The 12172-nt window shown below is 43.0% G+C and overlaps 1 protein-coding gene across 1 annotated transcript in view; it reads right to left on the reverse strand.

Moving 5' to 3' along the window:
- Window positions 1-12172, reverse strand: part of MAP2 (microtubule associated protein 2) — a 238985-nt gene that overhangs the window by 119160 nt on the left and 107653 nt on the right. The window contains exon 6 of the mRNA XM_067548744.1: window positions 2088-2225. The gene's annotated coding sequence lies outside the window, so the exon portion shown is untranslated. The remainder of the gene's footprint in view (window positions 1-2087; window positions 2226-12172) is intronic.

The following is a 12172-nucleotide window of genomic DNA, read 5'->3' on the forward strand; positions in this document are numbered from 1 at the left end:
CTGCCCCTCTCACTACCAGCTTTCCAGTGAATTATAAACACCCATTCTCAGATACATTGTGTGACTTTAATTGTGGTCAGTAGAGCCTGTCATATCGTATTTGGCAGCTATGGAGAGTCTGGTGTTCTTTGATCTACGTCCCCTTTACCCTACCAGTACAAATGAAAAGTGGCCTTAGAGTAAATGAGAATCAGGCATTAAATTTGTGTCTATTAGTAGACAGGACATGAGAAAAGGACATGAGAAAAGGTTCTACTCCGGGCATTACCGCTGGCCTACTGGGTGACCTTGGGCAAATCACTTCCCCTCTCTTTGTCTCAGTTTCCACTCCCATTATTTGTCTGTCTTGGCATTTTTAGAAAAAGAACACTTTATAGACTACATTCTCTGGCTTGAGTTCCAGACAGTTCAGACATAGACAGAGCAGGCTTGACAGTGTGCTGCAGGCACAGCTTGCTCTCATCGTGCTAAAAAGTTACACGCAATACAAGAAGGCACTAATGTAATGAGATGGTTGGGCATATTAAAAAAGATCAGCTGATGGAAAAAATGTCTTTTGTAAAGACAAAAGCACACAAGCAGATAGTTCGACAGATGGGCAAGAAACTCTTCAAGAAGGTCCAAGGTTATGCATCTGGAGCTGCCATGGAAGAGAGATCTGTGAGGAGATGCTCATTGCTAATGTTTTATATATGAAAAGCCTGGAGCTGCAGCAGTGGAAGCAGAGTCTTGTATATTTTCTTTTTCACTAAGGGCAAGCAATCTGAAGCACTGCCCCACCAATGACCTCAACTCTCACCCAGAGGGACTGTGTCTGGTTCAAAGATGATTCATGCACAATGTTAGCTGAGTTATGAATAGGCAGTATTCAGGCTGTAGAACACTTATCAGTTGGGATTCCCTTAAAATTCAGGTCTGACATGACTGGGTCAGTAATCATGCAGTTTTGTTCCTATCTCCTTGAACAGAAATGTCTCTCTGCATCCTTCAGTGGTTCTCACAAATCAGGTCGATTTTTATGGCTTGCTAATTATATTCTGCTGGCTTTCAGGATGAGATGCAGAGTTTTCCTGAAGGCTCTGAGCACAAAACTTGCAAAATTAACCACCATCTAGCTGGCAGCAGTAAAACCCAGCTGTGGCAATCACTTACATAAGCAAATCTGTACACTGCTAAACTTTATTCACTTACAAAAAAAAATATTTGCAATTCTTTTTGTTCACCAGGAATATTAAGGACAAACATAAATATAAAAACATCTTCATCTTTTTAACATTAGTTAACTTATGCCCAGAGACCCACAGACATAGATTTCACACAAAATATTATGTTGAAAGAACATTATTTGGGTTTCAATGTCAGGCACTCAAAAATTAGGAAATGCTAGAATTCAGATTGCCTGTGAAACCTTAATTTAGCCACCTCACGTGTATGTGTTATACTACAGTATTTAATTCATGGTCGCATACTATTTTTTCCACAGAACCCAGGCCTTATTCAGTGTACAGGATGGACAGTGCTCACTTACTGTGTTTTCTCATGATTGTTCAGTGTCTGGCCACAAGCCTTGTTTCCTTCACACTATCCGAATCCTGCTCTGCAGACAGAATGATTAATTTCTTCATGGGCTTTTCTACGGCGCTTATCGCTACAGTATCTGACTGCTTCACAAACTAACTAATTTATCTTCACAATACCCATGTGAGATGAGAGGAAGGTATTATCAGCATTTGACAGATGAGGAGCTGAGACAGAGAAAAATTAACAAAAAATATCCACTAATTTTGGGTACCCAATGTATGACAGCTAGGACTCGATTTTTTAGAGTACGTAGCATTATACAGCACTCCATATATTCAAGCACAACTTACATTGACTTCAGCTGCAGCTGTGAGTGCTCAGTTTAGAAAACCAGACCCCATGGACTCAAACAGTGCACCCAGAAAAGGTGGGCATACAATTATTGACCATGTGAAAAGTTTGGTTTAAGTGACTGGACCAGTACCACACAGGACATCTGTGGCAAAGGCAGAGATCGAAACCAATTCTGTAAGACAGCATTCAACTCTCTTAACCATGAGACCCACCTTTCTCTTCCTGCAATCCCCGGCCTTGTTCAGTACACACCTGCCAATTCCTTTAACAAATGAGAGAGTCTCCTTTACTACACAACCTGGATTTATCCCCAGAGCAGTCCAACCTATACCCTGAATGAGGCAAGGCTCCTGTGGAAAAAAACAGTATGTAAGTATGCAATTAAAGACAACAGCATAATGCATATGCACAAGGGGGCTGAATTAAGGTTGCACAGGCAACCTTATTCCTCTCCTCTCGAAAGGGGCCCAATTTTAAAATTTTCTCTTCGCATGTCAGTTTAATTAAGCACATCAGAATCCTGCCAGGACAAAAAAAGAAGTGGGTACAAAACTAGAGTCTACCGGCAAATCTCAGAGGGATGATATGCAGCCTCTGCTTTGCACTGGAGTTCTTATAAATGTAGCAGGCCTGACAACTCTTCATTCTGGGTAATACTTCACTTGTCTGGGCCACTCTGCAACTGAGTTTCTCAGACCCGAGATTTCCTCATGCTGGAGTCCTTTCCTAACCAATCGTTTAGGTGCACATAGCACTCGCTGCTGTGATATCTCCTCCTCCTGTCCGTTGAAGGTCCTGTGTTGCCCAAACCCTGACCTTCCCCTGATTTCTGGTGAAAGGGACACCTGGTGGGTGAGGCTCGCAGGCTCCTCTGCATTGTGGAGTGTTGGGACAAACTTGCTCTTCTTCATCAAGCTCGAGGCAGCCTGGCTATCCCTGTGCTCTGGTGGCTGATTGATGGCTGGGGTGGGTGCTTTGCCTCCTTTTCCTCTCCCCAGTCTTTTGCTGGAGGAACTGTTCTCATGACACTAGGGGGGCACGAAGCCCCATGTGAAGCTGGGTGCTGTCTGGGCTCCTCTCACAGGGAGGAAAATGGTATTCACCTCTATTCTGTCCTACACAGAGCAAGCATGAGGCTGCATCCCCTCCAGCCACTACGGCACCCATCTGCCTCCCTTCCCCCAATCACTGTGCTTATTCAGGCTCAATGCACACATCTGGGTGGTCCTAGACATGCACATGTTCGTCTGGGCTTGTGACTGGCTCTCCTGCCACAGCAGCAAGTTCCAGGCCCAGCAACTCTTCCTCCTCTTCTCTGGCCCAGCCCCCACTGGCTGTGTAGGTGTCAGGAACCCAGTTTAGGTAGATGTTTGAGGTCCTAGGGGGGTCCTTTTTTCTGAAGCCTCTTCCTAAGCAGGGGTGGCTAGGCTAACACTGCAGTTTTACTTTCTCAGGTGGTGCATCTCCTATGGCCTCAAACTGGCAGAATGTCTACCTCTGTAGCAAACAATCTAAGTACAAGCTGATGGCTGAAAAGTAATGTGCTGTTGAATAATTGAGAGCAAGGAATTTGTTTTTTGTCAACTTATGAAGGAGAGGAAAGGGCTAAATTAGTCAATAAACATGTCTGGGAACAGTTGCTAGGCTCCATCACTTGTATTTCAGGACTGAGAGTCCCACACATCTTATACTCAAGCCACAAACCAGGCAGCTGATAGGCATTGCACTCTATTGAGTCATGAGCAGATGTTGCATCCCACAAGGACAATGTGATGCTCTTTGGAAGACTGGAGTGACACCTGGCAGAGTGGCTAAATGTACCCCATTGGTTTTAGGTAGCCGACTCTTTGAAAGTACAAAAGGAGCCTTTTTGCCCTAGGAAAAAAATTCTGAAGCCAGCTATAGCTGTGTTGGACCCAGGATATTAGAGAGACAAGATGGGAGAGGTAATACCTTTTATTGCACTAACTTCTGTTGGTAAGAGTGTTATACTTATCAAATAAACAGCAGGATTTTATTTAGGGGATAACGCAGTATGCCACGTTTATTATGAATACAGAAAAAAAAAACCATTTAAAAAGAAAATAGATTTACAGTATCACAGTGCTGGGGCCTACAAGAGAGACAAGCATCATGATTTTCTGCCCAATTTATAGATGGTGCAAAATTCTTCTTACAGCTTCCATATCTATTTTCGGTATTATCTCAGCCTAAGTTTAAACTTGGGGAGGTTTCCAAAGGAAACAAAGCTGGAGAGTGTTGGGACATTTTTCTATCACGGCCTTGTGTGGAACCATATAATTAAGCATATCGCTACACCATTCAGAACAAAGGAAAGATCAAAATCATTCTTCTGACCCAGTACATATACATATATGCTATCTCCATAGATGTTTCGCATGTAGCTCAATTCAAAGCATAGTGAAGTATAGCACTAAACATAAGGACGAATGAAAAACACAGAACTCCTGTTTCTGCAGCAGCACGGAGATCAAACTTCATTGCATGCAAGCTGAGTCCTTCTAATTTGGGTTTAGGATTTAAATTAGTGCTTTGGGAGAGTTCTGTGAAAATGTTTCAAGAACTAGAAGTTTTGTCTTGAAGTGATTCCTTATTATTCCTTTTAGAAGTCACCTCATTTCATGTAAGGAGGCCAGAAGTCTGCAGCCATCATCACATTTCTGGGTTCTTTTGGTTCAGAGCACTTTCTGACGATTTTCATTGGGTAAAATGGGAAGTGACAGGAGTTTCAGATAGAGAAATAGAAATCCTCTGCCAAGCTCAGGGTAACCAAAAACATGATACCCACACCTTCCAGGCTTGACATAAAACGTGTCTTATTAAGGGGTCGAGATTTCTTGGGAAATCATTAAAGACAGAGTTAGATTTCAGATGTCAACCAAATGATCTTTTGTTTTGAAGGCCATAAGGCTGGCTGTACGGACTTTAAAATGCGGACATGCTGCCTTGGCCATCATGTTCTGAGAGTGGGTCAGGACTAGTTGCAGCTTCCTAAATGAGATAGAGATATTTTCCTTTTCCATTGCTAAGAAAAAGTGCCCAACCAGCTAGTCTTTATAGAGGGATTCTTTCCAGTGACACAAGACACCACAGCTAGGATGCACAGAGGGCTACAGTAAAGAGCTACTGTACAATACACATGACAAGTGCCTCATTTTTATTAGTTGCTAAGTGCCAATGGTTCTCTCAACTCTTGAATCTGTTACTGCTGATCTTATACCACTTACATTTATATCGTGCTATTCCTGTTCAAAGTGCGGTAACAGGCTATTATTATTTAAGGAGATTTTTCGTGACTAGGGTGTTTAGGAGCACTGTCTGTTGTGTTCCTAAATCCCATAGCTCACTTTTTAAAATACCACCCCAGAGCCTCAAAACAGTCCTCTGAGGTAGATAAGTTGTAAGTGGAGGACAGAGAAGGAATCATTAGTGGAGCCAGGATTGGTACTGAATTCCCTGTCCCCTGCTCAAACTACTAAACAGTTTCATTAATGATCTGGAAGGATGGGGTGGATTGCACCCTCAGCAAGTTCTCAGATGACACTAAGCTAGGGGGAGTGGTAGATACGCTGGAAGGGAGGGATAGAATACTGAGTAAATACGATAAGTTGGAGGATTGGGCCAAAAGAAATCTGATGAGGTTCAACAAGGACAAGAGCAGAGTCCTGCACTTAGGATGGAAGAATCCCATGTACTGCTACAGACTGGGGACTGACTGGCTAGGCAGCAGTTCTGCAGAAAAGAACCTGGGGGTTACAGTGGAAAAGAAGCTGGATATGAGTCAGCAGTGTGCCCTTGTTGCCAAAAAGGCTAACGGCATATTGGGCTGCATTAGTAGGAGCATTGCCCGCAGATCGAGGGAAGTGATTATTCCCCTCTATTCAGCATTGGTGAGGCCACATTTGGAGTATTGTGTCCAGTTTTGGGCCGCTCACTACAAAAAGGATGTGGACAAAGTGGACAGAGTCCAGCGGAGGGCAACAAAAATGATTAAGGGGCTGGAGCATATGACTTATGAGGAGAAACTGAGGGAACTGGGCTTGTTTAGTCAGCAGAAGAGAAGAATGAGGGGGGATTTGATAGCAGCCTTCAACTACCTGAAAGGGGGTTCCAGGGAGGATGGAGCTAGGCTGTTCTCAGTGGTGGCAGATGACAGAACTAGGAGCAATGGTCTCAAATTGCAGTGGTGGAGGGTTAGGTTGGAAAACTTTTTCACTAGGAAGGTGGTGAAACACTGGAATGTGTTACTTAGGGAGGTGGCGGAATCTCCATCCTTAGAGATTTTTAAGGTGTGGCTTGACAAAGCCCTGGCTGGATGATCTAGTTGGGGTTGGGACTGCTTTGAGCAGGGGGTTGGATTAGATACTTCCTGAGGTCCCTTCTAACCTTAATCTTCTAGGATTCTATGATTCTACTAAACCAGTGGTTCTCAGACCGTGGCCCGTGGAAAGCTGGCTGGTCCACGGTGCGAAATTTTCCCTCTGTCTTCACCATTAAAGCCATCTAAAAATGCATTAAGTACTTTCCTAATATTAATTTTCCACTTGGGCAGCAATTGCTGTAGGTTCCTCAAGGAAGTTACTTGATCATGAATGGGAGGGGATAATCTCTCCAGGAAGATTTGGCCCACCATATGAAGAACTTGAGAGCCCTGCCACTAGCCTAACTCTGCAGATCAATGTGAAGTATGTCCCTCCACAATGCCCAAATTGACTGCCGAGGAGAAAACTGACATGGGGCGGGGGAATTCTCATTTAAAATAAAACAAATAGATCCTTTTTAGCAGTTGGATCTAAAAAGTCCACTTGAAACTGAGAAGGCAGAGCAGAACACGTGGGGGTCTTTATAAGGGCGGCCTCTCCTCCCTTGCCAGTGACTGACAGGTCTGGTTCTGCCTTGTGAGACACAGGAAGATGAACCATGATAATGGATCTGGCGGTCTTGCTGCACAGAAGAAAGGTGATGGGTTTGCTGTGCAGGAGCCCAGGTGGGTATTGGGAGCTATTTTCCTTGAATTCAGGAAGCTGTTGTCCCTCCCCATACCCTAACCATCTGAACTCTTCCACACTCTCTACCGTAGTATCTTTGTAAATCCCATTCATAGTCATTCTCTGAAGATTTGGCTTTGTCTTCACTGCCCAAAACAGTGTGTTTTCACTGCAGGATAACTGACATGCGTTAGCTACCCCGCTGCAAAATCCTAGTGGAGACAAGGCACCTATAATTTCACCACAAGGCCAATGAGGGCAAGGTCAGTCATGGGCAAGGCATAGTGTTCACCTCATCGACCTATCTCATGGTAAAAACTGCAGTGCCTTGTCTCCACTAAAATTTCACAGCAGGATAGCTAGCATGTGCTAGTTATCCTGCTGTAAAAAACACCTTTTTTTTTTTTTTTTTTTTTTTTGCAGTGAAGACATTGCCATAGACCTTGGTCCTGCAAATACCTATACACCCATGGGATAACTCACCTGCATACAATTACCCATTTGCAAATTTATAGGATCATACATAGAGTGGCTGAGATTTACAAGGTGTTTAACCCCTTCCCCTCTACGCATAAAGCCCAGAATGCCATTTCACACATTTATACTAGGTGCTGCAAAGGAACAGACACAAGCTGAAGTGCATGTAATCTAAATGCCCCGTGCAACCCTCCTACTTAACTAGTCACCTGTTTCAAAAGATGTTTACAAATACTAGGGGAAGCATCCACTTTTGATACTCCCATTCTTGTGTTTTGTTTTGTTTAAACAGGTCATAATTTGCTCCTCTGCATGTCTGTTTGTAAAAAGGGCCCCTCTGAAGTAGGTTTCCCTGGTTCCAAGTATTTACATATTTGTTTTGATGAATGTTCATATTCTCAAGTAGCAAACAAAAATACCTTTGCATATAGTTGCCTGTGCTAGTAATTAAAAGACATGACATGACATACCATATGCTATACCTGTAGTGACAGAATTCATATAAAAGAAAAGACTTAAGTAGCACACATTTTTAATTTTAATCACATGCTCCTTAAAAACATGTGGCAATAAGACCTGGTGAAGAAATAATCAAGATTTTCTACATTCAGTAACACTTTATCCCATTTTCCTTTTCTCAACATCTCTGTACCAGAGACATTGAAATAACCGACAACACTGATTTAACACCCACTTTAAGCATACATTGAAAAAGACCAATTTTCCGTTGGTTCCGGCATTTTTAAATTATGTTTGTTACCATGAGAACTTGAGAAAATGCCACCCACATGTTGGCAAAGAAAAAACAAACAAACAACAAAAATTCACTTTTAACCTTTAAGGAAAAGCCAGTGATAGTACGCTTGCTGCATTGCAGTATTTTCACAAGCTCCAAAACATTCTGCAGTAACAGGCAGTAGAAATGCCCAGACAGATTTATTTTGCTGAATACCTTCTTTTGGAAAATATTTAGCTGACAGAACAGCTTTCATCCAGTACTGTCACACAATATTACATTCATGCGGCATATACCCAGACACACACGTTCCATTCCATACTAACAGGAGGACCTGGTTTGAAAACAAAAACGCTATTGCTCATGCTAATGGTGTTCTCAAATCTGGCAGCCAGTCTGAACTGCATAGGTATATATTTTGGTGATGGAATAGATATGTCATAGGTATAGGGTGACCAGATGTCCCAACTTTATAGGGACACTCCCGATATTAGAGACTTTTTCTTATATAGGTGCTGTGGCAAGCAGCCGGATCCCTTCTAGTAGGTTGCATGCTTGTACTGTTTGTAGTGGGCCAGGGCGTCTCCAGTCACCCCGTCTTCCACAAGGAGGGGGTAGGGGCCCTATGAGAAGCAGCTATGTGCTGCTGGCACCGTGTTCCCAGCTGCACTGTCTTCCCCTGGGCTAATTTTCCCCCTCCTTCCGGCTTCTTGAGCCTGGTACCTTCCTTCTGTCCACAGAACTCTGCACTCCGATCTGCTCCTCCACTCAACTCAGCACTCCTATCCACTCCACAGCACGGCACTCCTACTCCTCCAGCTCGTGCCATGACTGTTTGGAGCAGAGGGCTTTTATGAAGCACCTGGCTGGTGCTTAATTGGCCTCAGCTGCTCCGAATTGCCCCCTAATGGCTCTTAGCTAGTCAGCAGGGAACAGAGCCCGGAGCATTCTGGGGCTCACATACCTCCCTTCCACCACTGAAATGGGCTATCTACAAGACCAGAGAGGGGAGGTTGGCGGGGGGGAGGGGCACTCTGTGACTTTGGGGCCTACTTCCGTTCCCTTGTTCACTCACGTATCCGGGCAGAGTTCTTCTGGGCAGCATCCACTGGCTCCCTCGACACCTTCCGGGAGCGGTGGGCGCTGTCCGGGGTTCTCTGCTCGGTGTCCCTTTCTGTCTCCCTTCGTTTAACCCTGTGACCCTCACGTCCCTTCCTGTTTCTTTCATTAGTTGTACCAAGCAATCAGTTGCGTTCCAGGCTCAGTGGCTCCTCCCCTTAGGCTGGGGGAGGGGCCTTTAGCAGTGGGTGGGCTCGTGTCCGCCCACTTCCTGGTTTGCAAATAGGACCACTCTCCTACTGTCCTCTGCCCTCGCTATATCACAATGCCTATTACCTCCTATCCGCTGTCCCAATTTTTCACACTTGCTATCTTGTAACCCTACATAGGTATGATGCATTCTGGTTTCTATTTTATTTGCTAATATTTGTATGTTGGGTTTTGGGATTTTTTGAAATTGAGAGTACAGTATTATATTTATTACTGAATAATTTTTTAAATTTACACTCTTATGATCTATGAAATGATGGGAACCCTTTATATTAGGCAACATTATAAATTATGTAACTCTGAGATAATTTTTAACACTTCCACAGTCAACCTTTTTGAAGTGTAGTAAACTCTAGGGCCAGATTTTCCACTAGTGTAAATCAATGCAACTCCAGTGAAGTCAATGAAGCTATCCTGATTTACAGCAGTTTAGAATCTGGCACAAGGTTACTACTTGTAAACTACAATATGGGCCCAATTTTGCCTCAGCTACAGGTATAATTTCCACTGACTTCTAAGGGTTTTACACACATGTAACTTGAGGGCAAAATTGGGCCTTATCCACTTAATCAACACTGATCCAATGCCCACTGAAATCAATGGGAGTTTTCCTATTGACTTCAATGAACATTGGATCAGGGCCTTACCAGATTAACGATAGGTAGGAGAATGTTACGATCGCCCAGGGCCTCATAGCATACAAAAACAAAGTCCTCTTCTCTTTTGTGTTCAAGAAAAAAACAAACAAACAAACTTGGCTTATTTTTTTAGACATGGATTTTCCAGGAGATGAATGACATTAGCAATTGTGTGATACTTTGTCTAGAGTGATTTCCCCTTTGATATCTCTAGAAGGCTGCGATGATGATTGTGTCACCTCTTGGCTGGATTACTGTCATTTCTGGTAATATGCCTTCTTCCATTAGGCATCAGCTGCGTATAGTTGACCAAAATTGGCCAAAGGATGCTCAGACAACAGAACGTTTCCATCCTCTGCTGAAAGCCCTGCATTGATTAGACTGATTTCAAGAACTGTCTCTTTTAAATGGAAGGTTTTGCAAGGTGCTCCTCCTACTTGCGCCATTGTATATTCATTGTATTCAGCCATACAATATAAGCACGCTTTAGAAAAGGAAGGATAAATTTATAGTGAAAGCACTGGAGCAGGACTCAGGAGATCTGGGTTCAATTCCTGGTTCAGCTACTAACTTGCTGTGTAACCATGAACAAATCACTAAGAACTTGTCTGCACGAACATTTAGTTTGCAGCAAGCTGTGGTTTGGATCTACCCCCCACTAACCTTCCATGCGTGGACACTGCTGATTTAACAATTTGTTAAAGAGCTTTGATCTAGTTGTCTTTGAAATAGGTCTAGATCAAAAGTGCATTCACGAACTGTTAATACACCGCAGCAGGGTGCACCCGAACAGCTAAAGCACAGGAGGATTGTGCAGGGTAGGTTTACACCCAAGTTTGCAGCAAATTAAACGTTCAAGTAGACAAGCCCTAAGTCTCTTGATGCCTCAGTTCCCCATCTTAGGAAATGCAGATAATAATGCCTATTTTCTCTGGCTTGTCTATTTAGATTGTAAACTAATTGGGGGAGGGATTGTCTCTTACTGTGTGTGAGGGCTCCCAACTCAGCTTAGGCCCCTGGACGCTACTGTTATACAAATCAATAATAATGATTTTCATTTCAACTTTGAGTGGGTTCTTGGTTGTTCCTTAGATCAAGACCCACTGGTTTGTTCCTGTTGCACTCTCTCTATAGAACTGTCTCTTTTGCCACTTCTTCTCCACAATTAGATAATAGGTTTTCAAAGTTTGTTCATTATGTGATGACTAGTCTTAGTAAAGGTGGTTTGATTCTCTGCCTTGATCCACACTCCAAGGTATGTAGGATTTTTGCACATACAAGGAGTCCAAAACTCTCTGCCCACAAACACTGCAGTCATGTGTTTAAATCAGTTGCACTTTTGCACCATAGTCTCTAGTGACGGGTTAAATTCAAACTGGATTAAGGACCAACCTAAACATTGGCCCAAAATTTGAATCAAAATGATTTGTTTGAGGTTCAGCATATTCGGTTAACTGGCTTCCACTACAAATGAAGGTGCCAAAACGGGCCAAGAAAAGCTGTTCTCATCCTATTTCTGGCTTGAACAAAACATGGAAGTACTGGCCATGAGAAAATCTCAACAGAATGAGCCTTTCAACCTGCTTTCCAGCCCAAAGATATTAAGGTAAATTTGTGCCGCTTGCAGGTAAGCATCTGTACTTTTGAATGCCTGAATCCGTAGATTGAATTGGAATCCAATCTGCATAATATAAAATATGAAAAAAGGGGCATAGCAGCCAGTTTCCTGATTCACTGTAATTAATCTGATGGACTATTTTTTTTATTTTGTTTTAACTAGTATCACACAGAACAAAGTAAAGGCAGTCTATTTTTATATGCATGGGGCGTTTATAAATATTTCAAGTGGCTTAACTGAAGTCAAGAAATATTCGTAAAAAACAAACATTTACCCCCAGGAAAAGATGGGCTCAATCATTAAAAAAAAAAAAAAGGGAGGGGGCAAATGAGAGAGACAGAGCTGTGATATAACTGTTAGCAAAGTACTGGAAGGAGAGCTGATAATATGGAAGTGAATAACATCACACATCAATTTGTGAGAAAGGGAATGAATGGCCTGTGGTTTATATGGGTAGATGATTCAAGACACCATGAAATTTATCTGAGAT

Source organism: Emydura macquarii, unplaced genomic scaffold, assembly GCF_026122565.2.
Source record: "Emydura macquarii macquarii isolate MOO-44397 ecotype Brisbane River unplaced genomic scaffold, CSIRO-AGI_Emac_v2 contig_1253, whole genome shotgun sequence".
NCBI lineage: Eukaryota > Metazoa > Chordata > Testudines > Chelidae > Emydura > Emydura macquarii.